The 20,020-nt window shown below is 45.7% G+C and overlaps 1 long non-coding RNA gene across 2 annotated transcripts; it reads right to left on the reverse strand.

Annotated features, from left to right (window-relative positions):
* Positions 1-2,927: 2,927 nt before the first annotated feature.
* On the reverse strand, positions 2,928-4,684 carry LOC145432039 (uncharacterized). 2 transcript variants are annotated; one of them, XR_013912381.1, is made up of 2 exons: positions 4,395-4,684; positions 2,928-3,487 (listed from the first exon to the last, which is right to left on the reverse strand). It is a non-coding gene; the product is annotated as an uncharacterized LOC145432039 (long non-coding RNA). The 2 variants fall into 2 exon arrangements; XR_013912382.1 differs by lacking the exon at positions 4,395-4,684 and adding an exon at positions 3,667-4,388.
* Between the last annotated feature and the right edge of the window lie 15,336 nt (positions 4,685-20,020).

Genomic DNA, 20,020 nt, shown 5'->3' on the forward strand with positions numbered 1-20,020 from the left:
TCTTTCCGTGCTCCCTGAGATCTCTGTCCATGGTTTGCAGGTTACGTTACTATTTCCCTGTTTCTAGTTTTGGTTTGTTTTTGTAGGTTTATTTTTGTGGAGTTTATGCAACTGCAATAAAGCAGCCTCTTTAAGTTTATTTCTGCAATTGAGTGTCTTGGGTCCTACATCCTGCCTGCCACACAGCCGTACCATGACTCATGGTCCATGTCATACATTTATACTCTTTTCCATGCAGGAGGAACTTGATCAGCCCAGTGCTGAGGATGGACTGAAACCTATTTCCATGGAGGAGATGACTGTGCGCATGGGAGAGTGTACGCCAAAAGGTCAGTATGCCTGTGATGGAACAGTCTTTGAAGTCTAGTCTGCTTGTGGTAGAAAATGAATGGGATGCCCCAGGAGATCTGTGGCATTACTGAGAGTTGAAAAACTGTCTAAAGTCTTTCATCTTTAATAAAATGATCAGCGTTCTGCTCTACCAGGTGTAACAATTGAGTTTAACATCCAGGCATCCATGAAAACGGAATTTATGATATTTAACGGAGTTAGAAGTTAGCAGGGAGTTAGCTCGCTAGCTTCCATCTAAATACAATATAGCATGTCCTGACTGCGGGGTTTTGGAAACAAATTAAAACGTACAGCTCTGTTATCACTTCCAGCATAAATGAAGACAGAAAACTAAACAGCAGTGACGTTTGTAGGGTTACTGAAGTTTGGCTAGCTGGTATATAATGATGTGCTACGTGACTAGGGTTGCCAACTCCCTGAAAGATAAATAAGGGACACCTCGTGGCCAGGGCCGGGCAACCCAGTTCACCCTTCACAGTGTGGTGAATTTTGTAGCTCTTTTTTTGTGTGTGAAATTATTTTTTAACCATTTGACTTGAATTTGATTTAAGCAGATGCATATTCTTTGTGATATGACCATGTGGGAAACAAATGATCATTTAGCCATTTATTTTTAGCTCAAAATGACAACATTAACACAATAAAACAGGTCTCTTTCTTAAACAGAAGCCTGTCATGCTTAACTTTTGAGAATATAAGTAAATCTTTCTTTAAAAGAACTCTGTCCTGCTTAACTTAAAATTATATAAATTAATAGAAAACAATAGAACGAAAAATATTCTTGTAACAGTGCACATATAGTGCATTTAGTACAACTGGCTTCAGCTGAGGTATTATTTCAAACCCGCTTGTTCCCATGATTACGCATCATAACTCATCATCATTATTCATCTATGTATTACTTTTATGTATTAGTGATCTATTTGTTGTAATCATCTATCCTTGCAGTTGTTTATTACACAAAATAAGTTATATTATCACACTTCTGGCCACATAGCGCTGATATTCACCGCACATGCCCATATTAACCTTATATGGCAGCCTCGCTTCTGTCAGTCTGCCCCAGGGCAGCTGTGGCTACAACCGTAGCTTGCCTCCACCAGTGTATGAATGTGAGAGTGAATAGTGGTATTGTAAAGCGCTTTGGGTGCCTTGAAAAGCGCTATATAAATCCAATCCATTATTATTATTATTATTATTATTGTATTGGTAAATTTACATTGTCTAAAGCCAATAACATGTTCACACTGAACGCGATGGACGCGAACAAAACGCCCCAAACACCCCTAATTTGACGCGTGCACATTCGCGCCTCAATGCGTGTCCAAGAAAACGCGCGTGAACCGGAAATGTGGGAGGGAGTTGTGCCAGACGGTATCTTTGCTAGATGGCAGCTGTCGAGCTAGCGCTTGAAGAGAGAGTCTCCCTTCTCTATTTACTGTGGAGAGCAGAGTAGCGGCGTTAAGGACGTCCTCGCCGTACCTGGGTCCATCAGGTCCTCCAGACGCGTGAGCAGTTTGGTGAGTTTCACCACTTGCTCCAGGAGCTGCGCCTGGATGACGGCCGATTCCAGCGATATCACCGTCTCTCACTCGGCCAGTTTGAGGACCTGCTTTCCCGCGTGGGTCCCAGCATCGCCCGCCTAGACACCAGCTACAGGCGCTCAATCCCACCTGCAGAGCGCCTGTCCGTCTGCCTGAGGTTAGTAAAAGTGTTTAATACGGTAGTCCTTTATTGATACCTGTGCTAATATATGCTAAACCATCCATTTATATACTGCTAACATGGATGTGCTATGCTATCAACGAATGCTGTCGGTGTTTACTGAAAGCAAACTGTGGTACGGAGACGACTGTTTATAATATTTCTAGTGATACTCAGAAGGTCTCATCAAGTCCCGATTTAATTCGATTTATGCTGTTATCAGTGTTTGCGATGATAGCATGGCTGTGGTGTCCTATCAATGTATGCGCTCGGTGTTTGCTGATATCAAACTGTAGCATTAGCACCACTGAGTTAACCTTGTAGTGATACTCACTCCTTTTTATTTAGACCTGGTTTAATTCTGGGATAGTTGAATATTTGTATATAAACACCGCAGACTGTTTTAGATTATATCTAATATATATCATGTAATTATCCTTATAATTACAAAATGTTTTATGTAAGATTTATGTTTTGTAATTAGTAATTTTGTAATTTCAATAATGTATTTTGTAACTGCAGTACACATAATACTCATTTTAAACACTTTTGTCCAGGTTCCTTGCCACCGGGGACTCCTTCAGGACCATCGCATTCAGTTTTCGAGTCGGTGTTTCCACGGTGAGCCAGATCATCCCCCAGGTAGCGACGGCCATCTGGGACTGTCTAGTGGATGACTTCATGGCTGCGCCTTCACCTGGAGACTGGCGGTCCATCACAGAGGGACTCCAGGAGCGCTGGAACTTTCCTCTGTGCTGTGCAGCTCTGGATGGGAAGCACGTCCAGACAAAGGCACCCCATATATCATATAGGAGACACACACATTGATATACACTAAATATTCATTTCATTTCTTTTTTGTGGTGCCCAAATTTATGCACCTGCTTGATTTTGTTTAAACAATTATTGCACACTTTTTGTAAATCCAGTAAACTTCTTTTCACTTCTCAAATATCACTGTGTGTGTCTCCTGTATGATATTTAACTGACATTTTTTATTGTAACAACCAACGATTTATACAGGAAAATAATGTCTATTAACAAGGTTGCCCAAACTTCTGCATCCCACTGTATTAGTATATTTTGCCATTAGTATAATATGAAATAAATTCTACATGTGTCAAGTCGTGTGCCAACATTTGCTGTGTAGTAGAACTGAGACATTAGTCATTATAAACATTTATTTGAAATAATATTAGAATTCTCAAACAGAAAAACATTAAACATAAATATATAAAATATAAGAATTTACAGAGAGACAGGAATAAAAAGGACCAGCTGCTCTCCAGAGCAGGAACAAGGCTGAGGAGGAAATGCTCCATTGGAGACTGGTGTGGACTCTTCAGGGACACCAGGGTGGCCAGCTCCACCACCGATGGACCGTCCTGGGACCCGTCCCTCATCTGCCTCGGAGCCGTCCTCCCCTGTGGGCCTGTAAAACAGCACAAAACACAAAGAAATGAGAAGGCTGCTACTAGATTTTAATTTCAACATTGAAAAAAACAAACAAACCAAAAACAGGATATAATCAGATTGGTTGTAGATATTTAGTAAAGGTGATCACAAGGGAATCCCACCGACTAAAAAGGTATCAGTGCTTGCTGTACATACCTGTGGGTGCAGCAGCAGGAGCTCAGGGACTGGGGAGCCAGGAGAAGCAACTGTGGATGCTCTGCTTCAGAATCAGTTGGTTCTATCAATACAGTATTAAATGTTAACAGGTTGAATATAATAATCATAGAGTAGACAGTGGTCCCTCATTTATTGCAGCAGGGGTTCTCAGAATAACTAGCCCCTGGCCACGCACTTTATACACTTTTTTCCACACACACACATGAACATTGGTCACAGTTCTCACAATTGATTCTCAAAGTGCAAACCTTTGTAGATTGCAAAACGTAAAAGTATTAATATGCCGCGGTTTGTCTTCATCTGCCCGCCACTTTCGTGCGCCTTTTCCCCTCACGGTGCAGGTGTCTATTTCCGAATGAGGCTCATAGTTATGGGTGTTTTTGTGCTGTTTTTTCTATTGGACGCGATGGTTATCAAAACCAAACGTGATAAATTTGGCAAGCGCAGGAGATTTGTCAATCAGGCTGCAGAATGCAATGCTGTACTGTGCAATAAAAAATCAGCGAAAAAGCAAAGCAGTGACGGATGAACAGCGGGACCACTGTGTGCTGTTTATTAATAAACAATAAAATATATTCCTAAATGACAACATGCCTAAAAGCAGAACGGTATTTGTACATCAGTGGGAAAATAGCGGTGGCTTGCTAGCTTTTGTGCGGCTTCCCCGGGTCAGCGAAAACTTTCAAAAGAGAAATGAATGAACTTACCAGGTTGCCCGATCTCTTCACATATCTTCCTCCAAGCTCGGTCCTTTTATTCCTGTCTCGGTACAGAAAGCAGCTGGTGTCGTACAGCTCCGAGTTGTTTGCTACCGCATTGATTAGCCTTCCCTCCATTGAAGTATGAAGGGCTTTGGCTGGACCTGCCCCTTTGACCTAGGTCACAGCCACGTCACCAGGCTCCTGATTGGTTGTTGCGGCGCGATTTGACGCTGGAGTACAGATTTTTCCAACTCGAGCGGTAGACGCGAAACGCGCGTATGCACAAAATGCAACACAAAAACTCACGCGCGTGGTTTTATTCGCGAGTCAAACGCGCCAGTGTAGCGTTTTGGCGACGCAAATCTGCTTCCGAATTTTCGCGGGACCTGCAATCGCGCGTCATCGCGCTTTTCCATTGACTTTACATGTAAACCTGACGCTCTATTCGTGTCCATCGCGTTCGGTGTGAACACACCGTAAAACTCACAGCCATGTAAGCTGCTCTGTAACAAGAATGACTCAACTTATAGATGTCACACAGTCTTGTGTTACACATCAGCGACTTGCTGAAAACATCATGAACACTGGCTACTGGTTAAGAAAATGCATGCATACCAATACATAATTTCTGTCAGTAACAGGACATTTTTTCAGGTGTTAAGATTAATCCTACATCCACCACTGAACTGCACTGTACAGTGTCTGTTTATGATGTCAGTATTCAGTAACTGTCTTCCAAACAGACTGAATCCTTTATGCAGCTTGAGTCACTTTGTTGGATACATAACACATATGCTTAGAAACAATACAACACTAAGAAAATACTGGAATTTTAATGTTTTCCCTAACCTTAAATAGTAGCTTTGAAATCAACAGCAAATACCAAAGTTTGATAACGTAACCTACCTTTAGTAACAATTGCATATACTGTAAAGCAACATGTTTCCAGACATGACCAATGCAAATGTGTAACATTGTACAGATTTATTTTACAACACAGTTTTGAACACGCACAACTTTTACATTATAACAATGTTCATCTGGATGAGTTAGTCTTACTGGATACTTACAAAGGTATTTGACTGCTAAACTCTCACACCACACATGGTGCATTAAAGAAAGCTTAAAAGAGCAGCCGAATTATTTATTAGATCTTTAGTATTGATTCTTCTTGCTGTCGCTGAAGCTTCCTGTCATACAGCTGGAGAGCTTGGAGCTGGTGTAGACGGCTCTGGATAACTATCAGTGTTTTCATTTTGTTATGTGACTGTATCATGTAAATCACGAAAAGAAAACTGAAATATTTGGACCAAAGCTCGACTTCTGACACAGATGAGTAACTTCTCTCTAATTTAAAAAAAAGAGTATTTTGTATGAGTTCAAAATACATAAAAACAAATATTCCTAATATCTGCTCCAGTGTGCACGAACACTTCAAATGCAGCGCATTGCTGTGAGAGTCTCAACAACGTCCAATGTCTCGTTCACTCTTGGCATACAACTTGATGTCATCCATGTACAGGAGGTGGCTGACAACTGCTCCACTCCGTAGTCGGTATCCGTAGCCAGTCTTGTTGATGATCTCACTGAGGGGGTTCAGGCCTATGCAGAACAGCAGTGGGGACAGAGCATCTCCTTGGTAGATCCCGCACTTGATGGTGACTTGTGCTATGGGCTTGAGGTTGGCCTCTAGTGTTGTCCGCCACATCCCCATTGAGTTCCTGATGAAGGCTCTTAGGATCCTGTTGATCTTATATAGTTCTAGGCCAGTGGTTCTTAACCTTGTTGGAGGTACTAAACCCCACCAGTTTCATATGCGCATTCACTGAACCCCTCTTTAGTGAAAAATAAAATATGATTTTTTTCAAATTCAAGACATATGTTTTTGATTGGTGCACAAAATGAGCTGTGCATGTCACAGTGGAGGCTCTGCCGAACCCCTGAGACCGACTCACCGAGCCCCTAGGGTTCGATCAAACCCAGGTTAAGAATCACTGTTCTAGGCATTCCAGTATCCAGCTGTGGGGCATTGAGTCATAGGCCTTCTTGTTATCAATCCAGGCAGTGCACAGGTTGGTCAGTCTGGTCCTGCAGTCTCGGCTGACTGCTTGGTCTGCCAGTAGCTGGTGTTTTGCGCCTCAGGTATTCTTGCCTATCCCTTTCTGTGCCCCGCTCATGTATTGACCCATGTGCCTGTTCATCTTAGCCGCTAAGATGCCTGACAGGAGCTTCCACGTGGTGCTGAGGCAGGTTATTGGTCGGTAGTTGGAGGGGACCGGTCCCTTCTTGGGGTCCTTGAGGATCAGGACCGTCCGGCCTTCGGTTAGCCATAGAGATTGAAAATGTGACGTCATTCACGGGTAAAACCGCAAAGGATTCTGGGAACTCGTGGCAAGAGGTACTAGCTCACGCAGGCTTTCAATTGAAATCAGTCACACAGCGATAAAAAGAAACACAAAAATGTCAAGAAGCTGTTGTATTATTAACTGCAATAGCCGGTCGCATGACAGCCACGGGAAGCCGACGGGTAAAGAGATCGGTTGTTATCGGATTACGTCGTTGAAGAGAAATTGTTCGAGCCATGTTTCCGAAGTAACAAAGAGGAGATGGATGGCCTGGATTGCAGCCATTCAAAGAGCAAATATAACGTCCCAGAACCCTCCAGCTCACAGGTTAGTCTGCTCCAAGCATTTACACAAAGGTCAGTCTGCTGTTGTAGTTAATGCGTCATTTTCATAACATAATTGGTGATATAGGTTACAAGCAAGTCTGGCGCTGAACAGAAATTGTGGCGCTATGCTCCTTTGTTTGTTGTGCATAAATAGTGAATTGTCCTGACACAATATTGCGTTTCGCTTCTGTTATTATGGTACATTGACAAAAACATATACTTTTATTCACAGGATAAAACAGGTTTTTTGTATCACTAATTGTCCAGTGCGATTACAGCATACAATATTATTGTCACTGCTACATTTCTGTGATGCTACCAGAAATTATTTCCACTACTAATTAATTACCGTTGAGCTCAAAGGTCCTATTAATAAACGGTTAGCGAATCTGTATTTATGGAGACAATTTGTGAGACTGGTAAACTTATGATACGTACGATGGTCTTTACTTTCTACACGGTGCGTTTCAAGGTCCTGTACCCATCCGTCGGTAAACTGTACCTGGGCTTGTTGCAGTGACCTGAAGTTACTAAACTTCATGAGTGTATGCACTCACTCCAAGAACCGTATAATTATAAATCTGAGCGTGGTGAAAGTTGGGCAGCACGCTAACGTCTTTTGTCCACTCTGTGTGCTCGTAAGGGTCTGACCCTTTCACTCCTTTGATTTTTTTCCTCGTATCTTTTCTTTGTCTTTTCATCAAGTCAGTCTTTGTACGGACCGGCATTGTTCTCCTTTGTTTTGTACATACCTTTTTGGGGGGCAAAGAAAAAGCAAGAATTTATTGGAACCGGAGAATGAACGTTTTGCGGTGCTGCAAATGCTTGCATTTGATGCAGGTACTTGGATTGTTTTGCCACGAGTTCCCGGCATGCAATGCGCGAAAGTCACGTGGTCTGTCAATCTCTATTCCGGGTGTCTCTCATCGACTAGCAGCTGGTTCATTTGTGCTGCCAGACGCTCGTGGAGTGCAGTCAGCTTCTTCAGCCAGTAGGCGTGAACCATGTCTGGGCCTGGTGCTGTCCAACTCTTCATACTGGAGACCCTTTCTTGGATGTCTGCCACTGTGATGGTTACTGGACCCTGTTCAGGGAGGTTGCTGTGGTCTGCTCCTAGATCCACTAGCCACTGAGCATTGCCGTTATATAGCGGATGGGACCGGTCCCTTCTTGGGGTCCTTGGGGATCAGGACCGTCCGACCTTCTGTTAGCCATTCCCGGTGTCTCTCCTTAACTAGCAGCTGGTTCATTTGTGCTGCCAGACGCTCGTGGAGTGCAGTCAGCTTCTTCAGCCAGTAGGCGTGAACCGACATATATGTATATATGTGTGTGTGTGTGTGTGTGTGTGTGTGTGTGTGTGTGTGTGTGTGTGTGTGTGTGTGTATATATATATATACACACACACACACACACACACATATATACATATATGTGTGTGTGTGTGTATATATATATATATACAGTATATATATATATATATATACAGTATATATATATATATATACTGTATATATATATATATACTGTATATATATATATATACAGTATATATACTGTATATATATATATACAGTATATATATATATATATATATATATATACTGTATATATATATATACAGTATATATATACTGTATATATATATATACTGTATATATATATACAGTATATATATATATATATACAGTATATATATATATATACTGTGTATATATATATATATACAGTATATATATATATATATATATATATATATATACAGTATATATATATATATACAGTATATATATCGGCTTGCAAAACTAGACTCGGTGACAGGTTTTTGTTTTGTTTTTTTACTACCTGTTGGAGATTATTGAATGGCGAAAGTAGTTATAATTCAAACAAACTACTGTCATGAAAGTGGTCCAATAAGGCTGCAGGATCTTTTTATATAAAACGTAATTCTCCCACTACCCAAACTGCATGCAGATCCTAGACAGTCTAAAGCAGTGAAATATGTGAAAGTCAAAGAATATATGATTACATTTGGGAATCGGTGACCCACATGGAGGCATAAGAAATGTAGTTTGGAGCCATAAGTGAACTTTATTTATTTATTCATGTACAGAATGAGATGAAGGTGTCAGAAGTGCTGGGGTATCTTTACAGTCCTATCCTGGATTTTTAGGGTAACACATTTCACTAGCTCGGCCGTAAATGACCAAACACACTGCTGTAATGGCAACAGTACTGTCAGGGTTCCTGGGTCGTTGACCCAGCGTTTTCAGTTCATGTTCACTGTTCTTCCTCATGTTCCATTTCCGGTTTCATTATGTTCAGCTGTGTACTCACCGGTCTCTCATCATCATCCTCATCAGTCCCTGTATATGAACCCTCAGTTTCTGTTCAGCGTCGTGTCATTGTTGATGTTAGGTTGTCGCCGTATATTCAGTTCAGTGAGCCAGCCAGCCATTTCCTGCTCCTGTTCCGTATGTTCGTTCCATCTGCAATAAACACCAGCTTTAACTGGGAGTCCTGCGTTTGGGTCACTTCCTCTTTTCCACATCCACACTGTAACCCCTGACAGAAGGACACGACCCGTGCCACGGAGACACAAGTGTGACCCAGCGGACTCGGGCCTTTTCAAGCGGCAGGAGGCAGCGCTATCTTGCTGGACGGAAGATCTCAGAGGAAAACAGCGGCTCTTTGCGGAGAGGGAACATGTCTTCGCGGGGACTTGCCTGGCTCTGCGTGGGCCTCGGAGACCGTGTTCTTCCGCCTGCTGCCTCACCTGCATTGGAGCATTCACCGCAGAGAGTGGCTGTCTCTCACCGTGCTTCGGCCACTCCCTCTCTCGCCACTCCACTCCTTGCTCACCCGCCTGCCACCTCACTCACCGGTCCTTCCACCTCGCCATGGCGCAGCGGCTCTGCCTCCCATCTCGGCTCAACGGAGGCTCCCTCGCTCAGTGGCTCAGCTGTATATGCAAAGGAGAAGTGAGGCTCATGCTGCTGCCGCTCTTCTTGCTTGGAGTGGCAGAGCCTGTTCACCGTCCACCCAAAAAAAGACTGTTTACTGTGATTACATTCTGGACTGTCCAATTAATACTCACCATCCCAGGCCATCATTAAAAACATTCACACCGATAAACCTGATAATTTCTCTCCCAGAGTTCAATCTTTTCCTTTTAGCAAGGCGCCTCAGATTCAGCCATCCCATTCACCTGTTCATCCTGCTCAGGTGAAGGCAGTTAAGGCTCAGCCTGTCCCTCTACCAGCTCCACGAGCAGCTAGGGTTTAGCACATCCCTGCACTGGTACCAGTTCCTCTGGACGATGCGGCTGATGCTCAGCCAGCACGCACTCCTGTGCCAGCTCCCAGGGCGAGGGCAGCTAAGACCCAGTCCACTCCTGCACCTGTTCCTGTTCCTTGGGTGGGGGTGACTGGTGTCCAGCTAGCTCCAGCTCCACCTCATCCATCTCCTGATCCAGCTTTTCAGGCCCTAGCTCAATCCCTGGTTAAATTAGCAGACCTATTTCCAGCTGAATCACCCGGTTTATTAGCTCAAGGTGCAGCTCTGCCACCATCATCAGCCCGTAGTCCAGTCTTCAGCTGGACTACAGACTGCTGTTTACAGCTGTCCACTGCAGTCACCACAGATGCTCACACCGTGTTTGACGTGTCAGATTAGTTGGCTTAGAAAATTAGATGACTTTATAATAGTGGAAAAGCAGTCTTTGCCTTTTATCATTGCCATTGTGACATATTGCAGTAACTGCATGAGAATACATTTGGTCAGAAATCTGACAGGTGAGGCCTTAGACCAGGAACCGCCCCGGGTAGGCGGGGCTGGGTTTTTCCCTTTTATAAGCACAGGTGCAGGTGATTCGTTGATCTCTTGAGTGAACCTGGAGCTGTGTAAGTGCCTGGTCCAAGCTATTTGGCATTTTTAACTTTCTATGACAGCTTGGTGTGGATCCCAGCCGTCTGTTGGAGCGGTAGGTCACCGAAAATGTTCTGCTTGCGTTTTTGTAATTTGGTGAAGGTTTAAAGTGATCTGTACCCCCTGTAGGAAGAAACCATTGTTTTGTTGAGAAACGTGTAGTGGATTGGCTGATATTTGTTAGGCGGGTGTCCCCAACTCGTAAACAGGTCACTGAACAATACATACGAAGCAAGGTGGAGGGATATTCCTGCTGCGGTCGACCGTTCAGTGTAAGTGATGTCCTGTTTGCATTTATAGAGTTTCATTTCAGGTTTCATTTCTGTTCAGTTTTGTTTGGCTGAAGTTTGGTCACATGCAGGATCCTAAGGCCAGATGAGTCATGTAACCTCTCCAGAGTCCTTGTTGGAGGCATCCCATCATTTTCCTCTGAATCACCGCAGCTCACACCTTTCGAAGCAAAGCGGTCCTGCCAGCCACTTTACAGAGGATCCTTGTATCAATGACCTAACTATACATAACACACATAACATCCATGTCAAGCTTGGGGTCAACTGAGATGACTGCACTCCCTCACTGCACTAAAGAAACCATTCATATTTAAACTGGGCTGCAACATGTTTCAGTATGCTAAATGATTTTCACTTCAGGAATCAAAAGCAGCTGGTTTTGATTTAAGCCCATCAAACAAAGCCGAGAGGGCCAGCTAAAATATCTTCTTAATCCTAATGGTGAATGCTAAAACTAAAGTCATTCTGGGTAGTAACGGTGCAGTCCAGTTATCCTTTGTGAGCCCTGCGACTAAAGTTGAAGTTGTTTAAAGGCTGTGCAAGTGCAAACTGGTTTGTGTTATTTCCACTGCTACTGTACTGTGCTGGCCTATTATTTCTCTATCCTACAGACACAAGCACTCAGGGTAGTGTGTGCAGGGTCGCTGTGTGGGTACATTAAAGGAGACTCGATTCAGAGTCTAACCGAGAAACACTTCTGGCTCTCAACAGAAACAATAAAGGAGCTCCTTGGTATCTCATGTGGCATACGGAGCCATTTGTTTTTGTCACAAGGCTTCTCAGCACCCTGCTAATGTGCTTCCAGGATGCTGTTACTGACTTTTCCCTCAAGGCGGAAATCCATCCTAATTATTCACATTGTGAAGTGAGCTCCGTGGTGAAGATCTTCTCCCACGGTGTATCCACTGTCACATACATCTTAATAACTCACCTCCCTGAAAGCTGGAGTCAGTCTGCTGCGCACCGCCAACAGCTCTTTGTACAGAAAGTACATTATGTGTACTGTGTGTGTGTGTGTGTGGATAATGAATTTGAGTGTTTCCTGACAAGAGTGACGGGTTAGTGTGTACCTCCTCGTGTCTGTCCACGTAACACGACAGCTTGTGCAAGTCATCACTCATTTTAGGGTTTTGCAAACCTTCAAAAAATATTACAGTTTCTATTCTTACATCATTATATTTCAGTCCCACAGGACTTATTAATGTGAATAATCTACATGCTGTACAAGTGCACTTATATTCACCTCCATGATTTCATTTTTCACGTGTGTTTGTCTCTCATTTTATCCGCTCATGTATGAAGTATGACAGGAGCTGAGTATGGCAGTAACACGTTCCTGTAATCCGATTACTTTTTTTCAAGTAACAAGTAGCACAAGGAATTAATCCTGCAAAAAAGTAATAAGATTACTGTTACTTTCCCGTAGTCACACTTCGTTACTAAAGCGTGATTTTGTTTGTGAAAACATCTTGGTGGTGTGGCAGCCGTCAATTGAGCCAGCCCTGCACGCAGGCTTTCACATGAAAACAGTCACACAGCGATAAAAAGCAACACAAAAAATGGCAAGAAGCTGTTGTATTATTAACTGCAATAGCTGGTCGCATGACAGCCACGGGAAGCCAACGGGTAAAGAGATCGGTTTTATCGGATTACATCATTGAAGAGAAATTGTTTGAGCCATGTTTCTGAAGTAACAAAGAGGCGACGGATGGCCTGGATTCAACTACCAAATATAACGTTGCAGAACACTCCAGCTCACATGTTAGTCTGATCCAAGCATTCCCACAAAGCTACGTCTTCTGTTGTAGTTATTACGTAATTTATCATAATTGTTGATGTAGGTTACAAATAAGTCTTAATTTGAATTGAATTCGTTGCTATGCTGCTTTGTTCACTGTGGCTTTGCGGGCTAATGTTTGTGTTTTGTAGGAAAACCAGCCTACAAAATGCAGGAATGTGATCCAGACTGGGCCCCTCTATCAGCCTGGGTCAGACCGAGTTTAAAGCTGCTACCACAGCCCGATTTGATCGGTTAACCCTTTACAGCCGATCGGAGCGGGCACGCTCTGTTTTGCATAACTATTTTTAAATCCCGGTAGCTCTGCAACCACTTAAGCTAGCACAATAATTTTTTTTGCATATGAAACTGGAGGAGTTGTACTTACATCTTATGCCATCAGCTTGTCCTAGGTCACAGTTTCCTTCCACATATAGCTTTGCAAAAACTGCATAAAAATCACTTGCAGCAACAAAAACATGATATTCCAGAAACACGCTTCGCGATCCATCAGCTGTTTGTAACACTTCCTACGTCCATCAGCGCGAACTATCACATGACCGCATGACCTGCCCGAAACCGGAAGTGACGTCATTTTGCGGAAATGTAGTTTTTTACGATCGGGCCCTTATGAGCTTGTGTTTTACTTGTTATGTGTTTTAAAAAGTTATGTTTGAGTTTATGACTTTCTGTGTCGTTTCTGGGATGCTTAGGACTCATATTGCACTGCTGGAAATAGTTTATTTTGATGCATATGCTGTTATTTTGCAAATTTGCACTATAATATTTATTTTCGTTTTTCCTGCAGTATATAAAAATTGGTGTATTTCAAAAATAAAACTATGAAGACACTCAAAATAAATTTCCTGTGGTGGGAAACTAGTTTGTGTAACTTTTTTGTATTTACAGTTTTGAGGGATAAGCCTCTTAAATTTCTCTAACTAGAAATATATGTTAAAAAAACAAAAACGATTTTCAATTTTTTTGTAGTTTATTGCACTTTTTTGCAATTTATGTAATTACTATGCACCTAATGCAGACATATTATTAAAGTTTGGGCTATAATGGTTGTATTGATGTATAGCAACTTGAAATGCTCCCAAAAATGGCTCCACAGCATGTAAAAATATAATATAAGCTCTGGCGAACTTGGTTCTATGGTAGGTCTTAAAGGGTTAAGAGAGAGCGAGATCGAAACGTCCCGCATATATGTGCCCAAGTGTTGTATTGAAGCAATCAATTGATGAATAACTTTTCCAGTATGTTGTTTTGTAATGTTTTTTTTTTTTTGTTGCATTGTTGATTAGTTTTTCACCGAAGCAGCTAATAAAGCACGATGGATTTTTTTTTTTACAATTTTGCCTCTTTCCTGTAAGATTCTATAATAGAGCGAAACAATAATGCCAGTTATAAATAAAAACAATAATTGAATGAATTACGAAACACTCATTTTATTTCTATTAGATCTGAAAATGTTGTGTAACACTACAACCTGAAACAACAAATAGATGCGTTGGCCTGTAACAGCAGCTGTGAGATGGAATCGTCCAAATCACCAAAGTAAACTGGAGCTGGGCTTGTTGCAGGATCTGAAGTTACTAAACATGTTGTGAGTGTGTGCACTCACACTTAGGACCATATAATAATAAATATGTGCGTGATGAAAGTTGTGCAGCATGCTAACGTCCTTACTCCACTCTGTATGCTCGTGTGGGTCTGACCCTTTCAATCCTTAGATTTTTTTCCTCGTACCTTTTTTTTTGCCTCTTCGTCAAGTCTGTCTTTGTACGGAGCTGCCGTGTTCACAGTCGTTTTGTACAGAACTGCAACTCGTAAACATAAAATGCAAGTAGGGATTAAAACCGCAGAATTAATGATTACTGGTGCTGGAAATACTAGCGCTTGATGCAGTGTTTTGATGTTGTTGCCACTTGTACCCACAATTCAATGCGCGAAAGTCACGTGGTCTGTCAATCTCTATAAAACAGGTGTGCAGACGTGACACCGGTGATCTTTTGATCTCCACTTGTGTTGTGTGTGTGTGTGTGTGTGTGTGTGTGTGTGTGTGTGTGTGTGTGTGTGTGTGTGTGTGAGAGTGCCTTCAGAGTGCTGTATGTATGTGCGTCCGTCAGGAGCGTGCTTCGGGATCCTCCATGCGCGCTGCCTCTCCTCTGGTATTCCCCGGTATTCCCCCGGTATGCCCTTGTATCCCTTAGCTTGGTCCCCCCTAGCTGTCCCTTTGCTTCCCCTTGGTTGGTCCCCCTTCCCTGGCTTCTCGCCTCGAAAGAAACAGGCTTATGCGCCGGTCGGACCACGCTGTGCGGCTGCCGGCTAGCGAGTAGTTCGGCTACAGTGAGCAAACACGGCTTCAGCGTTCAAGCATACGCTGTCAGGCACTGTGGAGCTCGGCTGCTATGTACTGTATATAAACACAGAGGGGATACGGCTTCAGCGCTCCAAGCATTCGCTGTTGTCGGTTAGCCTGTCTGCCGTATCACCCACAGCTCGCAGGTTAACGCGGCCAGCAGGGCTCCGCTCGTTGCTTGGCTACATTGGGGAAATGTGTCAAGCATACACTTTCACCTGTCCGCAGTGTGACGCGGAAGCTAATACACAGTGAATGGGGAATTCAGGTTGGGGCTAGTGCCGGATACCTGTTAGCACTTCCTGGTTACCGTGTGGCCCCGCCCCCTTGCTTGGTAGCAGAAGTATGGCAGCCCACATGTCCCAAACATGTCTGTGTATGGCATTTTTGGCTTTTTACAATAGGCACGAGCTGTGTGGCTTTGCCTGGGCAAAAAGGGAAAATAAATAACTACATAAAAGCAGCCTGAGCATGCTTTGCTGGCTGAAGAAGCTCACGCATGCATGCACTGCTTTGCTGCCAGCACGAACTAGGCGGACCGTGCTTGTTTTTTTTTTTTTTAAAAGCATTAAATGGCCCGCCCCTCCCCCTTGTCCTGCCTCCAAAAATGAGAGAGCAAGCTATGGGGAACATGGCTGCCACTGCTGTGACACCAGTTAGGGAGGCCATGGGCTGGGTCCCCTCCCACACCTGTTGCTGATTCCCTCCCATGGTGCCGCCTCTGTGAGGTCTGGGCTAGTGGAGGTTGACTATCAGGTGGCGGATGTTGAAGAAGCTTCCATCCTCTCCTCCGGTGTTGCCCACCTGTCCCTGGGCTGCCCCCTGCTGGTCCCCGGGCACAGTGTCGGGCGAGATGGGTCCCTTCAGCTCTTGATTGGAGCATGCCGGGTGTGGGAATTAGCCCTTCCTGAGGTCCCATCTACTAGAGTGGACTTCAAACTTGATGCTATCACGCAGCCTCAGCGCCTCCTGTCTCAGGTGGCACTGCTGCCTGGTTGGTCTGGTTGCAGGCAGTTGAGTGCCCTGCCTCCCAGCATTTATGGTTCCTTGCCCACGGTTGGTTGCTGCCATGCATGGCGGGGGTAGTTGCCATGGCCCCGCCTCTGTCAGGCCTGGGCCGGTGAAGGTTGATTATTGTGAGGTGGATGTCGAAGAACTTCCATCCTTTTGGGCTACCACTGGAGTGGGGCCCGGACGGGTGAACCCATGTCTGGGTCGCCCGATTCCGGGCCCCTCCCACAGCCTTCCCTCCCATGGCCCCGCCTCCTTGAGGCCTGGGCTGGTGGAGGTTTGATTGTCAGGAGGTTGATGTTTATGACGCTTGGCTCCGGTCACACGACCAGGGTTGCCTGATGGGACTGCCTGTCTACCACCTTGCTATGAAGAAGCTGAGGGGCCTATTCAGGCGTGCTGAGGCGGCTGTGTTCAGTTGAGGCAGGGAGGACTCAGAGCATAGGCTCAGCTGTCCTCCAGCCGCTCTCCTCCCTCCTGACATCCTTTGAGTTGGGCTTAGTGGCCAGCACTGCTGCGGGCTGTGTTCCCCTGGACTATTGCCCGCGCTTTGCTGGTTTCATATGCTAGTCAGAGCTCGCTGCGTCTGACGGCTCCGGCAGTGGTTGAAAGTTCTCTGGCCTGTGGCGCTGGCTCCCTGTCTGGCACATTGCCCAAATGTTGCAGGTCTACGTGGCCGGCAGGGCCCGCTCAGTGAGCTGACACCCCCGGCGAGTCACGTCCCTGGGTGCACTGCAGCTCCAGGCTGTCTTCCCCTGGCGTGTTGCCCGCATTCGCCTGCTTATGCGCCAATTGGACATCGCTGTGTCTGATTGTTCAGCTGGCGAGTGAGTGTTCTCCAGCCTGCACGACCGCTCAGCACTGGGCCAGACCTTCGGGTTAAGTCCCCGCTTGGCCATCAGCGGTCTAGACCGCCAGCCTCCCCCGTCTGCGGACGGCTGGGCGGCTCCGTGGTTGGATGGACCCTTCAGGTCGCATCCCTGCCTTGGCCCTGCATCTTTGCAGCTGTACTGCTGCTGTGGGCTGTGTTCCCCTGGTGTATAGCCCGCAGTTCGCTGGCTCACACGCCAGTCGGACCTCACTGTGTCTGATACGTCAGCCGGTGAGTGAGTGTTCTCCAGCACGCAGCGCTGGCTCTCTGTCTAGTGTGTTGCCCCTGTGTCACGGGTCACATGGCCAGCAGGTGCCCGCTCAGTGAGCTGACACTTCCCGACTGTCCGCTAGTGTCTCATCAGGCCCACTCTTGCTGGCCCCCTGTCTACAGATGGCGCAGAGTGGCTGCTATGCCCTGGTGAAGAACCTTGGGTTGCTCCTCACTTGGGCCCTCAGTGGCCTGAGCCACCGACCCCTCCCCTATAGTGAATGGTGCAGGTCAGCTGCTCTGCTCCTGGGACAGGCCCTGGGCCTCGTCCTTACCTCTGCCATCCACTGAGTGGTCGAGCTGCTGCGAAAGGCTCTCTCTCCCTGGCACTGTGTCACTGCCTATTGCCAGGCGGGGATCTGTTGTGACTTGACTTCTTCAGTCGGCGGCTCTGTCTTCCCGTCTGGAGCATCATCTGCATATCGTGGATCTCTGTCACAGTAATAGCCAGCTGCCGTGCTCAAGTGGCTTGGTAGGCTGTGTTCCCCTGGCATTTTGCCCGCGTTCGGCAGCTTACACGCCAGTCTCACCTCGCTGCGGCAAGTGGCATTTCTCCAGCCCAGTGTAGCCTGTTCTGTCTGGCCTGTTGCCCGCAGTGCGCAGTTCACATGGCCAGCAGGGCTCCTTTCATTGCTCGAGTGGGGCGGCTTCTCGGGTCTGACTGCAGCTTAAGCCGCCGCTGCTGCTGCAGCTGCTACTGCTGGTGCTACTGCTGCAGCTGTGGGCTGTGTTCCCCTGGCGTATTGCCGCATTCGCTGGCCTGCCCGCAAGTCGGTCCTCGCTGGGTCTGATTCCTCAGCCAGCGAGTGAGGTTTTCCCCAGCCTGGCTCCCTTTCTGGCATTGCCCACTTCTTGCAGGGTTGTGCACCCAGTAGGGTCCCCTCTCAGCGGCTCAGTGAGCTATGCTTCCTCTCCTCTCTCTGCTCCTGGGATTCCAGGTTCAGGCCCTGGGCACCCAAGGTGCCCAGCTGGAGATCCTTGAGGAGCCTATGCACGGGTTCGTCCTAGCCGACCGCCCGTGCTTCTGGCATTCCATCGCTCTAACCGCAGGTTGCGCTTGTCAGACCTTGCTATGTGTGACATTTCGGCCAGTGACTGAGAGGTCCACAGCCTGCAATGCTGGCTCCCTTTTGGTGCTTTGCCTGTGTGTCACGGACTTACACGGCCGCAACGGGGATGCCCAGTAGCTGGGACTTTGTGTCTGACCTCAAGTGTCTCGTTGCAAGTTCACTCTTGAGGCTCCTCTGTCTGTGGACAAGCACGTGGTGACGGTGCTGGGGGTGGACCTTCGGGTCATCGCCTTGCTCAGCCCTCCACTTATGCAGGCTAGGCTGCCAGTCCCTCCCCCCCTCGCGGTTCCCGGGCTGACCTTGAGCGGCCAATCACTTGCGGTCCTGTGTCCTGCATGACCGGTTCAGGCCAGTCTGGCGTCTGCAGACTGCTGCCTCCATCCCCTGGCTCGGCCTTTGCATTGACTCTCGGCGGTTCAGTTGCAGTCTCCTCGCGGGGTGTCTTACAGAGTTACCCCGTACATATGGAATATGTAACAGTGTGGAGAAATAGTAACCTTATGTTCTCTTAGTGAGAGACTATCTCTCCACCGTCAGGCCGCTCGGAGACGTGTTCCGATCAAACTATCACCGGTGTCACGTCTGCACAGCTGTTTTATACGTGAGCTATGGAGCATAGCCGGGCGTGCCAGAGTGTCTTAAAGAAATATCCACACGCCACGACCAAGGGGGGATCGTACCCCGTACATATGGAATATGTAACACTGTGGAGAGATAGTCTCTCACTAAGAGAACCAAGGTTACACCGTAACCGTACGATAGTTTTCTCCTCATTTTAATGAATTGAGCCATTGCCACAACATATCACCATAAAGATTAATTTGAAAAAATTAAAATTAGCTGTATGTAAGCGGCAATACATGACAAACCGTGGGACCCACCATGCAAGCTAGTTTAGGGTTATTTGAATTAAAAAATAAAAAAACATGTCTATGCAGATGCAGATAACAACACAACCGCTATAACAATTTAACTTTTGTACGACCAGATTTTGATATACTTACATTTGAAAGTGTTTTCCTTTCCTGGTTCGACCACCATCATTATCAGAAAAAAATCTCCTGTGTGGCCCGCAATGAATCCTGGGATATGGTAGGACACAGAGGATACATCGGACCCATCCTTAAAATTTGGGGAAAAGTAGGACGCATTTGTCACCACATTTTGAGTGCTCTTTGAATTCGGACAGCCTTCGTCGTGTCGCTGTGACGTCATTGCCTCAAAATACGTACTTCGGAGCATCCTTCCCCTGAATTCGGACACACCCTATTTATATATTTTCTGCTGTGTTTTACTTGCATCTATTTGAAAGAGTGTAAACACAAAGCATGATTTTATTTTATATGCTGGAACATGCAGAACATAGGTTTAATTGGTAAACAC

Source organism: Astatotilapia calliptera, chromosome 11, assembly GCF_964374335.1.
Source record: "Astatotilapia calliptera chromosome 11, fAstCal68.1, whole genome shotgun sequence".
NCBI classification, from domain to species: Eukaryota; Metazoa; Chordata; class Actinopteri; order Cichliformes; family Cichlidae; genus Astatotilapia; species Astatotilapia calliptera.